The sequence below is a fragment of the Schistocerca americana genome, chromosome 5 (genome assembly GCF_021461395.2).
Source record: "Schistocerca americana isolate TAMUIC-IGC-003095 chromosome 5, iqSchAmer2.1, whole genome shotgun sequence".
Lineage (NCBI taxonomy): Eukaryota > Metazoa > Arthropoda > Insecta > Orthoptera > Acrididae > Schistocerca > Schistocerca americana.
Window position 1 is genome coordinate 534506162 of NC_060123.1, and position 19721 is coordinate 534525882.

Consider the following 19721-nt stretch of genomic DNA (forward strand, 5'->3'; position numbering starts at 1 on the left):
TATGCCAGATATTTCGTAATTCAAAACATTTTTTAAAAAAGAGTAATTTTAACCGTACATACAGAGTGTACCAAATTAATTTGTTTTTTATACATTTTAGTCTGAAATATAATCCACCGCATACAAAATCAAATGAAATTCGTTCAGCGAAACAGAAGACAATGTCCACCTGTAACAGATTCTGGAGTAATGGTGGTATCGGCTACTTCTATAAGAAAAAGAAGGTAATGGTACAGGAAGGTGTCAAATTACAAGCTGGAACGATGTTATGATTAAATTAGTATTAAATGTAAACATATGACAGAGAATTCTTTGAACAAGATACTGAAAGCTAATACAACGAGGTAAAATGCAGTTACGAGACTTCTGAGATAGACTTGAAACTAGAAAAACTATGAAAATGAAAACTGACATTTCAGACACTGAAATACACCATATAAATTCCTGGCTGCAACGATTCATATGCGCTTCGGTGGTTCACCAATGTGAGAGAAGTTTGCGGAGTTCCTGCTCCTTATGAGAGGTGAACAGCAGCAATAATCTTCCTTTGCCCAAATCACATTTGCTCTGTGGATTTATGAAGAGGGAACCTTGCTAAAAATTTCATTTGATGAACATCTGCAACTGCTAGAAATTCGCTGTACAAACTTTTATGTGGATGGGCACGGACATACGTGAGAAAAAAGCCGAAACGAATGGTATATAGAATGGTTATCATAGGGACTGAGTTGTCTCATCATTATTCCTAACACCAGACGCCAAATGAGAATGGAAACATCCTACAAAATCCTAATGTTATGCCTCTCCATACGAGGACGACTCAACGGTTTTCGACAAATATAATCCGATTATACATGCTATCACTGTCGGTTACTAATAAATGGGTGAATTAAATCATTGGGCGAACTGATGTAGGGTTGTTCTGTAAACAGCACATTGTGCTATGAATTACCAACGGCTCGAAGCCTCCGGTATTCTGTGTTTGCGATAAGTAAAATTGTTGACGCAGTCCCAATGCAGGAAGTCCGGATTCGAATTACGATCTGTCACAACTTTTCGGAAGTCATGACATTACTTATACTAATATTTCAACATATGACAGTACTTAACTGATATAGTTTCACGTTATTGTATTTTATTCATATTAACTGCCTCTTTATGTCGTTTATTATTACAATAATTTCGTAATTATAAAAAAAACACAAGATTATGCATGTTTATAGTATTAATTTATCTCTTTAACTGGTTTTCGTCAGAATGTAACTAATTTAAGTTATAGACAGCTGAGGGCCTTGTAAGACGAAAACTAGTTTACAAAATAAATGGAAACTGTAGAACATCCAAAAACTTTGTGTTTTTCATATCAGAGAAAGCAGCTGAATCTGAGGTAAATACACATAAATCCGACATCATTCTGAAATGATGATTATTCACTTATTATTTTCTTTTACTAAGATCTTGCTAATTTTCAGAGATTCACACTCGTAAATTTGTTCTATATCTTTAAGTACTTTAGATAAATATGTTACTACACGTCTTAACGAACGCCCTCAGCATCTCAGACCATGACAACCATTTGTCCCCCAAAATATCTTCTGTCGAATTGCGAAATTTATTGGCGCCCTATTACAAGTATTTCACTTCTACTGAACGAAGAGAGAACCTTGCACCTTGCTTAAGCACCCTCGTGCGTCAAATCAAGCACTAATGTCCTCTAAACAGGTTACTGTCGAGTTGCATGGGTTCGAGTGTCGTCAAACAGGGACTGCTTACGTCAGATGCGACCTGAGCACGTCAGAGATGTTTTGACATGCAGTAATTGAACATAAGGTTCTTATCAGTGCCGGCGACGCTCGTACGGTTGTGATTGACGTTTGTAACGGACGTCCTCAATTATTTGCTGAATGTATTCCAATCTTCCTCTACAGTTTTTGGCCTCTACAGTCCCCTCTAGTACCATGCCTTAACAGATGTCATATCATCCTGTCTTATAAGTGTTTCCACATGTTCCTTTCCTCTCCAGTTCTGAGCGGAACGTCATCATTCCATAGCTTATCAGTCCACCTAATGTTCAACATTCGTCTGTAGCACCACATCTCAAATGCTTCCATTCTCTTCTGTTCCGGTTTTCCCACAGTCCATGTTTCACAAACATACAATGGTGTACTCCAGACGTACATTCTCAGAAATTTCCTCCTCAAATTAAGGCCGATATTTGATATTAGTAGACTTCTCTTGGCCAGGAATGCCCTTTTTGCCATTGTTAGTCAGATTTTATGTCCTCCTTGCTCTGTCCACCATTGATTATTTTACTGCGTAGGTAGCAGAATTCCTTAACGTCATCTGCTTCGTGATCATCAATCCTGATGTTAAGTTTCTCGCTGTTGTCGTTTCTGTTGCATCTCATTACTTTCGTCTTTCTTCGATTTACTCTCATTCACATTCTGTACTCATTATATTTTTCATTACGTTCAGCTGATCATGTAATTCTTCTTCACTTTCTCTCAGGATAGAATGGGTGAATCGTATCATTAATATCTTCTCACCTTGAATTGTAATTCCACTCCTGAACCTTTCTTCTCTTTCCGTGACTTCTTCTTCGATGTACAGATTGAACAGTAGGGGGGAAAGACTACATCGTTATCGGTATTGGTTTGCTCTCGATTCTGATAAGAACAGCCCTATCACTGAACTGTCACAACAGCACACTCTCTGCCCTACCTTCACATTCATATCGGATTCTACTCCCGTTATACAATTTTTTTCTGCTGCTGATATTACCCTATACTCATCTGACCAGAAATCCTTCTCTTCTTTCCATTTCATTTCACTAACTCCAGCCATATAAAGATTGAGCCTTTACATTTCTCTTTTCAGCTTTTCTGGTTTCTCTACTTCGTTCACACTTATGACACTCCACTCCCCGATCTGTAGAACGTTTCCTTTCATTGATTATTCAATCTTTTTGTCATGGTCAGCTCCCCCTTGGCAGTCCCCTCCCGGAGATCCGAATGGGGGACTATTCCGGAATCTTTTGCCAATGGAGAGATCATTATGACACTTTTCAATTACAGGCCACATGTCCTGTGGATACACGTTACGTGTCTTGAATGCAGTGGTTTCCATTGTCCTCTGCATTTTCATGCTGTTGACCATTGCTGATTTTTATGACTTTAGTGGCAGTTTCCCACCCCTAGGACAAGAGAGTGCCCTTAACCTCTGCCCTTTTGACAAGGCCGTTTGAAGACTTCTTATGCAGGAAGTCTTCGACAGCCAATGCTGATTATTAACGAAAATCTAGGAGTGGCCGGATTCGAACCCGGGGCTTTTAATTACTAATGGAAGACGCTACCCGTAGACCTTCTTTATACTCGTACATATTATTTACCGTATAGTGAGTGGTGCAAAGTGCTGATATATCTATGAAGTAATCGTAGGGTATAGTCTGACAACCAAAATCGGAATGATAACGATTCCATCTGAGTGAATGAGAGGCATGAAGAGCCGCGGGATTACACAATATTAGTTTGTGTACTAATATAGCAAATATGTAGATAATGCACAGAACTGATCAGTGAGGACTAGAACTTTGCGGGAAGGAAGTATTGAGTCCTGTATCATCCCTTGTGCCTTCTTGTTCAAGCATACTTGTTATACCGATACTGTCGCATGTTTTCACACAGAGGATATAATATGTTTGTTACTCTTGAAAGAGTAACAAACATGTTATTGTTGCGAGTGTCGTACTGGCGACTATGATCGGAGGCAGCTGTGCCGCTTCCATCGGCAAAGTGACTGTGGTAAGCGTTCACCACCAATAACTAGAGCATATAAATTGTTCTGTCGTTGTATGCCAGCTTGTTTAATAGCTGATTAGACACACGTTTCACCCAGTAATCAAAAGATCCATCAGTTAATAAAATCGGTTGCTTGATATTTATTCTAATTCTCTCTAATTTCTCTGCACACATGAAAAATTATATGAAAAAATTTTCCTAAATTAATTTCAACCTGTTCGACATCTTCTTCGACACATTTAGGTATTAATTAGGGCCACAATGTCATCAATATAATCTTTTACGACGGATAAATTTTGTCTGTAAGGCGTTGGTCATAACACACAAACATAGAGATATTTTGAATCATTGTAACGTACTGAAATTGAATTCATAATCATACTCAACATACTGATCGATTACATGTGTGAAACACAAGGAATCCTAGTTACATATGGCATTAATTCTCAATAATGCAGTGCAAATATGTTATTCGTATTCGAAACTGAGACACATTATTCATTATCTGCGAATGAGATACTTTCGGTGACACCTGTTTCTTAAAATTTATGAGAACTTTACTCAGTAGATGGAAAATCCTAAATTCCAGCGGTCAGTGACATTATTTATACATCAGATAAACACATTAAGAGAATACTGCCTTGTCCAACATTTCTACACCTGATCGGGGGAACACAGTACACTGGAGCCTAATAATAGATCAGGTAATGGGGGTTCCTGTAAGCTACTGCAGATACGACATGTGGCGCTGAATTAATCACCCATAGCTATCTGTACTTTATCACAAAGGCAAAGCTCAATACTTGCGTAAACTGAAATTAGAATGTTTCATCGAATTCACACTACCCTAGGCTTCTCCTCTGATTGGTGCATACCATCAATAATTAGATGTTATAAATCGGAGATAGCTAAGTATATTAAAATTTTCACTACAGGCGACATTTTCGTTACGAGAGGAATCGGTAACTGTATTGATATCATTAACTTTCCTAATATACCGTTTATTTTTTAATTCCAGTACCACAGTTATTATATAATATGAAATGAGGTGTATCATTTTGAGATCTATAAACTTTGTCAGCAGCACATCGTGCATGTATTGAAACTACACATCAGACGAATTGTATTTTGATGAGTAGTACTGATACAGGGACGATTGATTGTTGAGGAAACTACCTGGATCTGCAGATGATCCAGGCGAATTGAAACTAGTTCTGTTGTACGGATATGTGCTCCTGAGATTGAAAAAAAAGCTATATAAAAATGGTTCCTAAAATTTCTTAAATTTTTTACCAATGAGCAATGTCATTTAGTGATCACATAAGCCGTTTCCAAGACTAGAACTGAAACGGAAGAACCACATTGCTGCTTCTACGTGCATGTTCTCTAAATTAGACCAAGTAGGCAGAACGCGCTGTTAACCAGTACATTTGTTTCAGATGAATTCAACAGTTCAGGGAGCGTCCGGCCCGTTTCGGAACCCAAACAGCTGCAGAAGCTTCCTGCAGTGTGAGCCGTCAGCCATGGCAAAAGTCATCACGTGCCCAGCAAATCTCGACTTCAATCCGCAGCTGAGGGTGTGTGACTTCCCAGACAGAGCTTGCTGATCCTCAACCTCGTCTTCTCCTCCTGACGACTACAATGGAACTGGTGGAGGATCGAGCGATGGCGATGAAACTGGTGGAGACTCAAACGATAGTTGAATTTTACCTGAGCCACCTTCTGACGACGTCCCCACTTGCCCACCAAGAAATCCGGATGACGTCACCCAGCTTCCCAATCCGAAGGACTGCAGCAGTTTCTACAAGTGCGACGACAATGATGTGGCTTGGCCCATACCGTGCCCAGCCGGACTTGAGTAAAATGAAGATCTGAGGGTCCGTGTTTATCCGGAGGGCGCTGCTTGCTCATCATCTGCTGCTCCAAATAACCCATTAGGCGACGAATCTTCTAATGTTGATCAGAATGATGGGAATACTTACTCTGGCAATCGAGGAAGCCCACAGCAACCAGCTGGAGATGCTCCTACGTGTCCAGCTAGGAATCCAGATGACGTTACCCAGCTGCCTAACCTCAGTGACTGTAACAGCTTCTAGAATGGTGTTGCCTGGTTGATCTCGTGCCCAGCGTGCCTGCAGTAGAACGCAGAACTGAGAGTGTGTAATTACGCTAGACATGCTGATGGCTCCGTCTATGTTGATCGAAGACGGCATTAAGGAAATATCTGCTAGATCCACATTAATGAGCTATTGGCTATCTTACGTAAATATTTAAGAAAGCTGTTTTATCTGCGCTGTCCATTTTTAATCAGAAATATTTATTGCCTGATGTCACACGATGTAGTCGTGAAAAAGAACAATATTTGTTTATTAAGTTATTATAATTTTAAGCATAACAAGACTGTAGGGTTTGAAATATCAGAATAAAATGTCACTCTCATTGATGTCTTTCTGGCTGCTATGGCGTGAATGAATGACTGTCTTGGAGTAACGGTAACTTTCGCACCAATTTGTGGAGGACATACTCAGAGGAGGTTCAGCATCTATGAAGGTCCGGTCACATATTAGCGGTTCTCTGATAATGGACTCTCCCTCTGTCTTGAGCGAACGCACTATATTCCGTTGTGTACAATAAACAGAGACATGCCCACACTTTATGTCAAACTATTTTGTACACCCTGAACTGTTGAAATGTGTGATGTTATAAAGAATTCCGCTAACAGTTGGTAAAATGTTTAATCTCAGCCGGTTTCGCGACTTACGGCCCCATCATCAGGGGCAGCCTACATGTTAATCAGCAATTTTCAGTACAACCACTTTACAGATATGAAAATTAGTAAAGGAATGTCCAGAATGTATTCACAACGCTAAAGATCTAGACATACCCATCGCTCCAAGTCAAATTATTCTAGTCAGTAAAAGTGATTTAGCAAATTGCTGATAGGTGAAAGTAGCAGCTACTGAGCCATGATTTAAAATTTGCCTGTATCTAAGAATAAAGGAGAAATGTTTTATTGTGAGAGGTTGGTAAGAACAGTTTTGAAAAGCCGGTCAGATTGACGAAAAAAATTGTCACTGCTAACACAATTAGTACTGGCACTATGCAGATGCTGTGTGGAATGAGGCAGGTGGCAATGTTTTTCCGGTGCGACAGCAGAACAACCCGGTGTTGGGCAGAGTAAAACCAGCCCACATGAACGACTAAGACTGGCTGGCTGGCGGAACGGAAGCTATCCATGTCGACAGCGTGATGTCATATTCTAACGACTAGGAGAGCTGGGTCTCTGCCTTTACAAGCAAGAACAATACAGAATTTTATTAAAAATCTGCCTCTGATTGCTATGGGAATGAATATTTTTCTTCTTTAATATACTTCTATTAACTAAGTTAAAAAATTCAGGATCGTAACCGTTTTGATAGGATGCATGCTATATAACCTCATATTCAGCCATTTGAGCTTAAGTGGTAGGGGGCCGTTCATAAGCATGGTGTAACATGGCTCAGAACGCAGTTGATTTATACTTCATCTGGCGACATGACTGTCTGTGTATAAGAAGCTCTGTCATGGTTGGCTTTCGTTACACATTGAAGCCAATATTTCCAGTTTTAATGGTGCTTCCAGGACCAAAAGGAGTAAATTGTTAATTTCAGCGCAGTGTCCATGAACTGTATGTTTTGGTTGAATCTATATAGATCCCGGAGAAATTGGTCGCTTTCATCATTATTATCATCAAAGAATATGAGACGTAGTCTAAATATCTATTCCACAAAATTAATGTTCACGTTATTTGCATATCACACATTGCACAGGTGTTGTTCATGGTGAAATACTACAGTGCAATCTGTAGGCTTGACCAGAATCTGCAATTATCTCTAAGCATTCATTTCTCGAGGTTTGTACATTTTTCTCCAAGCTTTATATATCTGGTAATGAAATTCGTCATAAATTATTCATCACAATTTGAGATTAATAGTGATGTCCACACCTACAAGATTAGAGATAAAAATGAAATTTATTAGCTGTTATTCCAGCTGTCAGTGACTCACCTAAAGAGGTCAATGTGGAGCAACATAAATATCAAATCATTAGTTTAATACCACAAAATGTTTGACATGTAGCAAAACAAGTTCTAAACTAGCGAAATAAGTTCTACATTAACCTAAAAGAGCTTCTCAGGGATACCCTCTTCTAATCCATCAACGAAATTTTAGTTTAAAGGCGGTAGCCTGTAGAAGAAACCAAAAATTAAAGAAAAACTGTTTTTTAAATCTAGTTGCATTATCAAAACTAAACTTTTGTGTACTCATTTAGGTTAAACCTAATTACGTTTATGTATCATGTAATCTGACTCGTTCCGCATCATTTCGATAGATCATCTGTGTTACACATAACTAACTAATTAACTAACTTTTATGTGAAGGTGGTTACTGTCGCAGCATCAAAAATTATTATCTAACAGAGGTGATACCAAATATTCTCGTCAAGCTGTTACAGCATATCGTTACACAAACAAGGATTGAATTCGTTCTTGTTTCTTTATCCTGGGCTCATCTTCAAATAAATCTTCTTTTCTTCTATCTACAGTATTGATATAAATGAATAATATCAACTTCTGTTTCAATTCCTTCTGAGAATGTGATTTTAATATATTTGTCTGTTCACGATGACCTTGTTACAGAGATAGCTTAACTTTAAGCGATCCTTGGAGTAGATAAGGAACCAGTAGAATAGGTAATTATTAGAAGAGGGTTTTACCTTTCTACTTGTCTGTGTACCGAAATGTAATCTGTACAAATGATGTGCGTTGGTGGAGAAATTTCTAGATGAAAGACGTACTCATTGTTCCTAAATACTGATAACGGAACTAGAGTGAACACAAGAGAAATCCATCCAAATGGTGCAATGGCTGCGGTTCGTGTAACGAATCTGCAGTAAGTCGCACTTTCCAGTATGTCATTCCGATGCCGATATTGGGCCTATTGTGTATATCGCTCCATGGAGATAACACACAAGGTCTTATATAACTTATTCTTTGAATGTCTGATCTTCATCGACTGAAGCGTCATTCATAAGAGGAGTGATATACTGATTTGTTTCACACATTACGGTCTCCACGTTTAACGACGGCACTTATATTAAAATTAAAGGTGGAAAGAAATTAAGTAGTGTATATTTCTGTGCGTCAAATTCTTCGTTTTTGTGTTATGCTGTAACGGTTCTCCTTTCTTGAGATTACTTTTGAAAAAAACTGGCTCAGTACGAGAGAAGTTTGCTAACTCTAAAATAATTTGATTACGTGTCTCTTTCACTGCTACGACGTAAATGTAGTCCAGTACTTTTTGTTGGTACCTGTAAGATGCTTGTTTAAAGTTGTTTCCAAAAATCTCGATAAGTTCTTGAGTGACTTACTTCAAATTTTTACATGATACTCTACAAAAAGCTGTAATGGACGCAGTCTACATATTTTTAGTATGCAGGTAGGACCATTTTAATCCATAATGAGGAATACCTCGGGATGGAGATGAGATACAATATAATGTTGCAGATAAGAGTTGTAGATGGCAATGAGGGTCACGCATTGCTAGTCCTGGCCGTAATCTTGAACGTGGTTTTCAAGATGATTCTGAGGTTTTTTTAAAATACAAACCCTAATATTTGATTTAAAATTGGTAAAGAGCGGCAAATTTTGCGTATAAAGTGATACATTATTGAAGGTCATGGAAAGGTTCAATGAAGGTAAAACAAGCAAATACGTTTTTAGTTCTGCTAGAGATTAACTCGGAATAGAAGAGGGATACAGAAAAACACGATTTCAGATACAAATTGGATGGGGCGTAAGGGATCATGTAACATTACCAATAACCGTGATCTTAAGGGTAACTATCGAAGGTTATCCTAAACCTGAGTTTTGTTTAATGGAAGACCCTTTTTGTGATGTAGAATTTGGAAAAGTTGAAGAGAAATTTGAATTTTATTTTTAAACTGACGTGTGTACATGGCAAAAATAAATACAGCACAGCGTTTAACTGTTACTTTGACATTTCCAAGACAGAAGAAATATAAATAATACCTAGACTTACATGTCACTGAGTGAGTCTTCTCGTCTCTATTTCCCTGGTATGTCCCTTCCAATTTATTTCTAACGTATCCTTCCTCTATTCCGAGTCAATTTCTATTAGAGTTAAAATATATTTGCTTAATTGGCCTTGACTGTACCTTGCCATAACCTTGATTAAAGTATTATTTTATACGGTAAAATTTGCCGCTCTTTTCAAATTTTAAATATTATGGTTCCCATTTTTAAAAAAAATCACTTTAATCTGAAAAACACCTTGAAAGTCACCCCATTAGCAGCAATGCGTGACCTTCTTGGCTACCTGTAGCTTTTGTTTGTAACATTTTGCTGTATCTCATCTCTATCCCGACTTATTCCCCGTTGTGGATTGAAATGGTCCATCTTGTATATGTTTAGAAGAATGCTGTGCAAAAATTTAATGTATATCGGTCAATGTTTCACATTTACATACACATGGGAAAGAAAGCAAATACTTCCAGAAGTATTGGATAACTTTACTTCAATTTTTCCGTAACACTCTAATAAACTTTAGGACAGATGTTGGGAGCATTGTCTTTTAATGTATATATTATACAATTGTCTTTTAATGTACATATTATACACGTATACATAATATACAGAAGGTAAATGTTGTCTGCAGAAATGTCGAACAGCTCTTTATCGTCGACAATCTGCCTGTTAGTTTCTGTCTTGTGTTCTTTGGCCACTGTTTGTTTGTAATTTTTCTGATATAAGTGGCACTGTAGGTTGTGGCAGGTAGAGAAACCAGTCGTGGCGGAGCTGGAGATGTACAAATCCTCCATTCAGTCTGCCTGCCACTATCTCTGCCGTAACCATTAAAGTAGCTCAGCCTGCTGCAACAGAGACTCAACAGTACGTGTGTATCGAAGCACATTTGTTAAAGCAGGCCAACTTGAGTTTTCAGAAGCCTGGCAAGTTTCTCGGTTGCTCGTTCAGGTTGCTGCACCTGACAACAGGTAGCGCAGTCAGTCCGACATGACTACGTATATCTTTGCGTAGTCAGTTTCGCAGCAGCTCATGAGTAATAAATGTGGGAGCAGTAAAGTGAAGAAAGCAAACTGAAGGGAGATCGAGAAGAATTTAATAATTGGGGAATTTATACCATTCACGAAACAGTGCCCAAGTGCCGTAGGGGTAAATTTGTCTTGTATCTATGAGGCAGCTTCAAATGAGTCGGTAGGTGTATCGCAATGGAAATTATGTAAAATGTTGCGAAACACTCATTCGGGAACCTCGAGAATGTTACGACAAGTTTTTAAACTCGACCATCAGTTTCATAACTCCATAAATAGCATGAAAGAGGGCAAAGACTTACTGGCTGACTAAATGTGTGGAAATGTATGCTAAAGACCTGAGGATATTTAGCAGTATATATGCTTTCTAAATTTTGGCCGAGCATTGATTGATATACGAAAAATAATATGACTCAGTCGAAAACAAAGCACCAGATTCTGGTGATGCAACACAGTGTGAAGAAAGCTTAGTATGAAAGAAAAGATTCTTCTTCCAGACATGTAAATTTATGTAACAATATTAAAAACGAAATTCTTTTTGCTAAAATTGATATGGGGAATTTAGAATGAGCTAGTTTGGCCACAGAATAAATTCAGGGAACCCACAATACACATTATGGAAAATTATTTAAAACTGGTGTAACTGCGACTATATTTGGCTGCAATACACTATGGTTACACAAACTAGACTTCCAAACCTATGTGGCCTTTCAGTATAATAGACATAATCAAATCCTGAAGTGCAAAGGAGCTCAACTTTCAGAGATGGCTCTGCTTATTACAGGAAACATGTATTAGGGGTGACCTGATGATGGTTTGAACTGAGAATAGCAAGTACTAGTTCAAAGAGAGCAAAGTTGCAAAGAAAACCGTTCATATAGAAAGAAATAAAAAAAGCCTGAAGTATGCTGAAAAGGAATAAAGAGCTTATAAAATCCACCATTTTCTCTTCCACAATCACTCAAAATGAATATATATTTTGTTGAGACTCGTTTTTTGATACACGGATATAAAAACACTTTTCATCACTGTCAAGGCATGCTAATAACATTACAATCGTAGCGTACGGCATAAATTGCTGTGCAGCGTAGCACCACTGGCAGACGGGCAAACAAGGTTCCATCGGCCTTCTTGGGATGGATATAGCTTGACGTGGGTAAGAGTAATGCAGCCTGCCCGTTCTGCTGACAACGTGAGATGGCTAATATGCGAGCATGGGCAGCTTAAAACCGAAATGGCTGCATCTCAGGGCGGAGCAAGCTCTGTTCACCGAACTCTCACTGAAATTCGCCGACATGGAATTTCTTGTTCAGGGAACAAAAATGATAATAGCTTCAACAAGAAAGAGGTGAACACATTCTCCATTCCCATGCTACTGCGAACGGCCGTTGCAGGTAACGAGAGGAGAACAGCAGTCGTAATGACTACGGGAAAGCCATCGCTCGTTGGCGTGCCAAGTACATATAGTTTGTGACCTCGAGCTCCACTGGGGACCCTGGGTTAGGTGTGGGGCGGCGGTGGGGTGGGTGGACTGGTCTGGCCTCCTGTTGTGGGGGTGTGAACCACTGAGAGCTGCGGCGGGACGAAGCCTCTCCGTCGTTTCTAGGTCCCCGGTTTAATACACAATACACAGTCAAACACGAAAATGAGCTTTACAAAGTTACTGGGAAGAGATGGCGATTGTGGACAAGCGGTTCTAGGCGCTTCAGTCCGGAATCGCGCTGCTGCTACGGTCGCATGTTCGAATCCTGCCTCAAGCATGGATGTGTGTGCTGTCCTTAGGTTAGTTAGGTTTAAGTAGTTCTAAGTCCAGGGGACTGATGACCTCAGTTGTCAAGTCCCATAGTGCTCAGAGCCATTTGAACTGGGAAGAATGTTTCTTTGCTTCCAACTGAATCATTGATCTGAAAATCAAAATTTCCATTCGAGTTATTTAAAACTTTTATTCATGCCAGAATGTCTTTGTGGAAACTATAGGACGCTACATTAAAATAATTTAGGAGAAGTATATGGATGAATTTGGGTGCAGTGAATCATGTCTGTGACAACATTACTCTAATGAATGTTTCGATGAATTAATGAAAATCATTAGAAACGAAGTAAAACATAATCATACTTGGATTTACATCGACCTGGAAACAGATTATATTGGTTAGTGTGTTGGCTATGTCTTTCCTGGATAATTAGATCCTTCAGAAAGTGAAACAATAAAAGCATTCGTGCTTGCAAATCACTGTCTGGAAAATGTTAACAATTTCACTACAGCTCAGTTAATCATCGATTCATTTCAGTTACTGTGACATAAATAAATTCCATATAGCAATGAATTACTTTTCAGCTCACGCACTGCACTATACTTGGAAAAGCCTATATGAACTTTAAAACTATTTCTAAATATGCTTCATGTGACCCACATAGCGCATCATCTTCATAGGATGTAAGAAAAGATACGAAACTTGCTCCGAATACCGACAAATTGTTTTCTAGTATTAACACCTCTGTGAAATCCCCATCAAAGATTTAGACATTTAAAGACATTGCACCAGATAAACCTCTGCCCCTCAACCAATGGAACGAGATAGTGAACACGTAAATCGGCAGTAGTTTACTACACTTCATGTTTTGCGTGTGTAACGCAAGTGGCCATCTCTCTAGAGAATGAACCATCTTCAGTAGTAGCTGCAAGGAAACTTGCTAAATCTTCGGAAGTCGGATATGAATTAACTTTCATTGCACCCAAATTCGGTTTTCTTCCACAAGTGATTTTCCAGCTAGGTTAGCGTTGAAGTCAGTGAAAACTGAGGATGATGCAGTGTTATGACTGGGGAGGAGGCCGAGGAAATGTGGTATACTACTTAGGGAAGAGTGTAAAATAGTGTTTACGAAATACCTAGATCTTGAAAATCCTACATTTCAAAAACTCTACAAGGCTACAATTCTATTGCAGTGTAAAAGGACACTACAGTAGTTGTGTGTTTCACATTTGTTTCAGTCACCTGTGCAGATGTTGAGAGCTCGTTTTTGAGATGTAAAATGGATTGTATGATAGGAGACTATAGAAAATTTACAAAATCGTTTGGTGCAACCAATGAGTACAGTACAGGGATTAATCCCCCCGCTACTGATGTGTGCCACAGTTACTATGAACTACATCTTAAAATGAAATAAAAATAGGCTGAACCTAAAAAAGAACAATCAGTCATCAACAAACTTATGCTCGAAAAACGAATTCACAGAATAAGAGCTAAGTGTTTCACAAATTGAAGACGGAGAATGAAGATGATGCGTTAACCTTCTGGTTTGACGTACAGTGGGTCCAACCCTTCCCCAAAACCCACATCCAGTAGGCATTTTTTTATACTGATTTTGTATTGTTGGTTCAGGTGCAAGAGATCCAGCATTGTATATTGAAGTGAGGATCAAAGTCGACGAAGGGCGATTGAAATATCTTCAGCCTTTTGAATGTTCAGATTTCAAACGCAAATGGTTTGCCTGAAAATGATCACACATAAAGACAGTTTTGTGTTGAGCGCACAGAGCAAAACAAAGAAAAAACCTATTTCATACACACCTTGACGTACTTCTTGCGCACTGTGAGTCAAAAAATCAAAGAAACTGTCACTGCATTTCGTGTCCGAGGGCACAGGACGGTGTTTGGCAGGGACAGGAAATTACTGAAAAATCAGCCAAGGAAGAATATTACACTATCTACCAATCTGCAGGAAAAGTGAGAAAACTGGGAGATGAATGTTCCCCAGTAGACACAAAAAGTTAATCGTCAGGATCATCGACCTAATTAATTCCAAGAAGAGAATTTTCTTGAGGAAGGAAAAGGAAAGTGGGATGAGGGAGGGACAGCCGCTGGCAGAAAGAACACCTGTTGTTACAGTGAAATCAACCGATAACTCTAGATTTCAAAGATATACTGAAAAGTTTATTTTTCTACGGATGGTCATCTGTCAAATGTTTTTCAAACGCTTTACAACGTGTTCTACGTGACCATGCTAACTAAGAAGAAGGATGTTGAATCTCAGCTAGAGGTGATGTATGGTGACAGCGCGAAAACCAATACCAGCTTGCCTTGGTGTAAGAAAGTTCTTGAAGAAACACATGAATGTCGTCTAAATTGAAGTGACGAAGCAGAGTGTGAGAGTGACTGTCGTCCAATAGACATCTGACCGGACATCTGAAACTTTTATAAACTCTACCTTCTACACTCATAATTTCTTATAGTTATCATGACATTAATATTTTTGGATTTTACAGAATTAGCCAGCATCATTTTCATGTCAAGCAAAAGGATACACGTCCGATCGAGGTTCGTACAAAAATGTGCTTTGCAATCAGTCAAAACAGAATATGTACATGTCATAATAACTAATAAAAGCCCGTAGTATTTACGAATTACTTGAAATTTACACATTTTAGCGTTAGGAAGTTCATAGAAAACATAATATATTTACTTCATCATTATAGAATTACAACAGTGTTATATGAGTAGTTTTTTCCAAAATTCTCAAAATATACATTTAGCTGATATGCTTGATTTTACTCGGAACATCCTCGGATGTTTTAGTCTAAATCCCTCACTTCGAAAACAAAACGACCATTATTTTTATATGACTTGTTTTACACCCCACCGATTACCAATTATCGTTTTGTACTGTAAAAGTCAAGTGTGAAGTCGAAATGTAAATCAAACATTTGGCTAGATAGCTGCGCGGAAACACCCAAAGACCCCCCCCCCCAAAAAAAAAAAAAAAATGTGGTAGTGATATGACCCAGTGGACAGCCTGTCAAAACCGGAAAACAGATCAAACATGAAAACAGGAAGGAGGGGTACTGAACAGTGAAAGTAAAGCAAAATAAAAACAATGAACGGTTCAAGAACGAGAAGTGTAGTAAAGAGTAACACACTAGGGCAAAGGCGTCCTATGTAAGTGGCCATGGTACTGGACTGCCAATCGGGCGAGTCGTGTTCCAAACAACTTAGTGCTGTTTATTTATTTATTTATTTGTGTATTTTCACAACATTATGCACTTTCCGTCGGGTCACTAAAATGTTTGTTCTCTCGCTGTAGTCTTGGCGGTGGTCATACTATACATTGGTTGCAGAGGATGAGTCATATGGTAACAATACGATACCGTCACAAGTAAACGTAATGGATAGTAAGAGCAGGTGAGATACCACATAGACTTCTCACAGAAATGAAAACAACAAATAAACGGTTGTGAACTATGTTACAACAAAGGCATTCAAGAGTTAAGACTCCCAAAACGGGACACTGCTTCAAAAACGTTAAAAAACGTATTTTTCGACAGAGCAGAGATTGAATAAAGCGAACAGCGAAAAAAAGACCGCACGAGGAAGGTTTCAATACGGTTTGCCTGTTTGGTAGTCCAGCATCGTAACCACTAATCCACGACGCATCAGGCGGAAGGGGGTGTGATGGGGCATTTCCCTTGTAAGCATCTTCGAAGAACAGTAGGACCTAATTTAAAAGTCATGACATTCGCCACTCGTACTTGACTACTTAAACAACGTATATAAAAATGGTTTTGCAAATATGAACTGCAAAATACGAAAGCACAGTTGCGAGAACCAACTCGTATTGGTACTTATTTGTTGTAAGGTTATCAACCTCAGTTGGACTTACATAAATAAATACGAATATTTTATTGAAGTTACCTGAAGTGACCGAAATTAGTGACTTAGTTGCAGTTGGTTCAGAAGTGGAATTAAAATTCATGGTGAAAGGATACCAGTGCTACGATTCGCTGATCACATTGCAGTCCTGAGTGAAAGTAAAGAAGAATTGCATGATCTCTCGAAGAACAGTATAATGAGTACAGAATATGGATCGAGAGTAAATCGAAGAAAGACGAAAGTAATGAGAAGTAGCAGAAATGAGAACAGCGCGAAACTTAACTTCAGGATTGATAGTAACGAAGTAGATGAAGTTAAGGAATTCTGCTACCTAGGCAGTAAATTAACCAATGACAGACAGAGGAAGGAGGTCATCGTAAGTAGACTAGCAAAGGCAGAAAGTGCATTCCTGGCCAAAAGAAGTCTACTAGTATCAAGCATAGGCCTTAATACGAGGAATAAATTTATGGGAATGTACGTTTGGAGCACAGCATTCTATGGTAGTGATACATGTACTCTGGAAAAAACGGAACCGAAGAGAAACGGAGCGTTCGAGATGTGGTGCTACAGACGAATTTAGAAAATTAGGTGAACTGATAAGGAATGACAAGGTTCTGTGCAGAAACGAAGAGGAAAGGAGCATGTGGAAAACACTGACAAAAGAAGGGATATGATGATAAGACACGTGTTAAGTCATCAGGGAGTAACTTCCATGATACTTGCGGGAGCTGTAATGGGTAAAACCTGCAGCGGGAGATGGAGATTGGAATACACCCAGGAAATAATTGTGGACTTGGGTTGGAAGTGCTACTCTGAGATGAAGAAGTAGACACGGGAGAGGAATTCGATGAGGGCTGCATCAGATCAGTCTAATGAATGAAAGTCAGATGAGTGTGTGCCGTGTGCAGCTAGCTGCTGTCTGTGACACACTTTCTGCGTCCTCACAGCTACAGCCAATGGACTGGAGGATCAAGCAAGGGTGTGTGACCTCTCATGGGGCTTTGCGGTGGTCAAACGAGAGTGGTGGTTGTGCGTAGGGTAAGAAGACTTAAAAATCTCTCATTGGCAGAATTAATTACGTAAGAAATAAAACACATGGATCCGCATAAGGGATAAATGTTACACGGACATCCTTGTGAAGTGAATCAAGACTCGAATCTGGGAAGTCATAGACACCCGAATTGTAATAAGAGATGGTGTAGAGCATTGCTGTCTGGGGGACAGCACAGGTTCAGCAGCGAATTAGGGAGTACTTTATTTCTTATTGCACTTCCACATCTTATTTTTTTTATTTTTCACCTTTTCCGCCTTAATGCATGAGAGAAAAATCACAGTGCCGGAAAATACATAACATACGCGTCTCCAAAAGTTTATTTGGTTTTCATATCAATATTCTCACAAACTTATCCTCTGCTTGTTTCCTCTATTCCAAAGCATCTAAATTAGCCATGTTATGACACCGTCGATCAATTCCACACAAATAACTTTGCATTTCTGTTGTCAACAGTTCTAGACATTTTTTTTTTGCGTTATCATTTCTTTCAACCACTTACAGCGACTGTGGTAAGTATTTCTAACAGGATTTCAAACTCTTCACCAAAAAATTGAATTTTTTTGAATCATCATTGCTGGACTGCTCTTTTTTAGAAGCTTTACGACACAGCAGCCGTCCTCACACGGTTAGTGATTGTAGTAATTGTCATCGTGAAGCACGCCAGACATTCTGCCCGCCGTGGTTGCTGCTCGCTCTAAGCAGAACTGCTACAGTTCACGGAACGTCAAGTGCTCCTCATTATGATTTGCGACCGCAACGCTCCGTAGTGGCAATTCCCGGCTGCATTTGTCGCAGGTTCTTTGGGAAATTGGCGCATTAGCGACTGTCGAAACAGAGCGCAGAAAATCGCGAAAAAAGTTCCGGGCTTCTCGACAGCTTGGAGAGTGATTTGCAGATAGACGAACACTAAATAATACCGAAAAATGTATTAGCGCTTTGCCTTCCCCCCTTGATGGCCACGCGGAGACGGTACGCCGCATCCATGATTGAGGGATGAGCGCTGGCCTCGGAGTGAATCCGCGTCGCGGATGTCTAATGGCAATATACCTGCCAGCCTGGATATCGTTTTCTTTAGAGTTTCCACATTCGACTAGGTGACTCGGAACATTTTGAAAGCAATCTCACATTTCCAAATTTTATAACAAAAGACGCATATGAACGGGGTACACAGATTGCGATCGGCAGAGGAAGGGATGGGGGTAGGGTGCCCTCAATCACAAACAATGCTTAATGCAGATTAATTGCCCAACACTGTCTAGATCCGGCGTAAGGCCAGGGAAAAGTGAATAAGCCATCGTGCACCTTCTCAAGAGTTATTAGACGAATTTGTAAGTTACCATACTTTGTTCCAAGGTCGAATAAGATTGTGGGGAGAAATAAACTACACTGGTCGAACGTGTCCAAAGTCACGGGCGTTATCATACGTACCGCTTCTTCTTATAAAGATAGGACGTCATTAGTTCTGTTCCAAATGAGCACATATTATAAATTTGGAACTTAGTATTTGAAGCAAACACGTATAATTTGTTATTTCGAAATACATCGTTCTAGTTTAAATGAAGTAGATAGAATAAAGGGTAATTCATTAAAGCATTTAGTCTCATGAGAGTTTTTTTGTAGGGAGCGGCCAGCGTTCTTTCGATGACTACTTCTACCTAATCTAAGCCTCAATACGTAGAACGATGTTAAACTTAAATTAGTTTTAAATGTAAAGACATGAGAGGAGATGGCCTGAACAAAGTATTATGGGCTAATAGAACAACGTAAAATGCAATTTCGAGATATCGCTGGTAGAATAGTATTTAAAAAAGACATGAAAACGAAAACAGATATTTCAAAAAATCGTTGGTGGTATATACATTCTGGGCTGCAGCGACTCATACCAGTTTTGGTGGTTCTACTCCTGTGAAAGAACTGTGTGGAGGAACTGTTCTTGGTGAGAGCTGAACAGCAGCAATGTTCTTCGTCTGCTCAAATCACGCGTGCTCCGTAGATTTCTGTTACGAGGATTTCCCTGAACATTTCATTTGATGTAAAACGATAACTGCTGGAAATTCACTGTAGCAGCTTTAGGGGGATGAGAATTAAAGTCCATGAGGAATATGTCGAAACG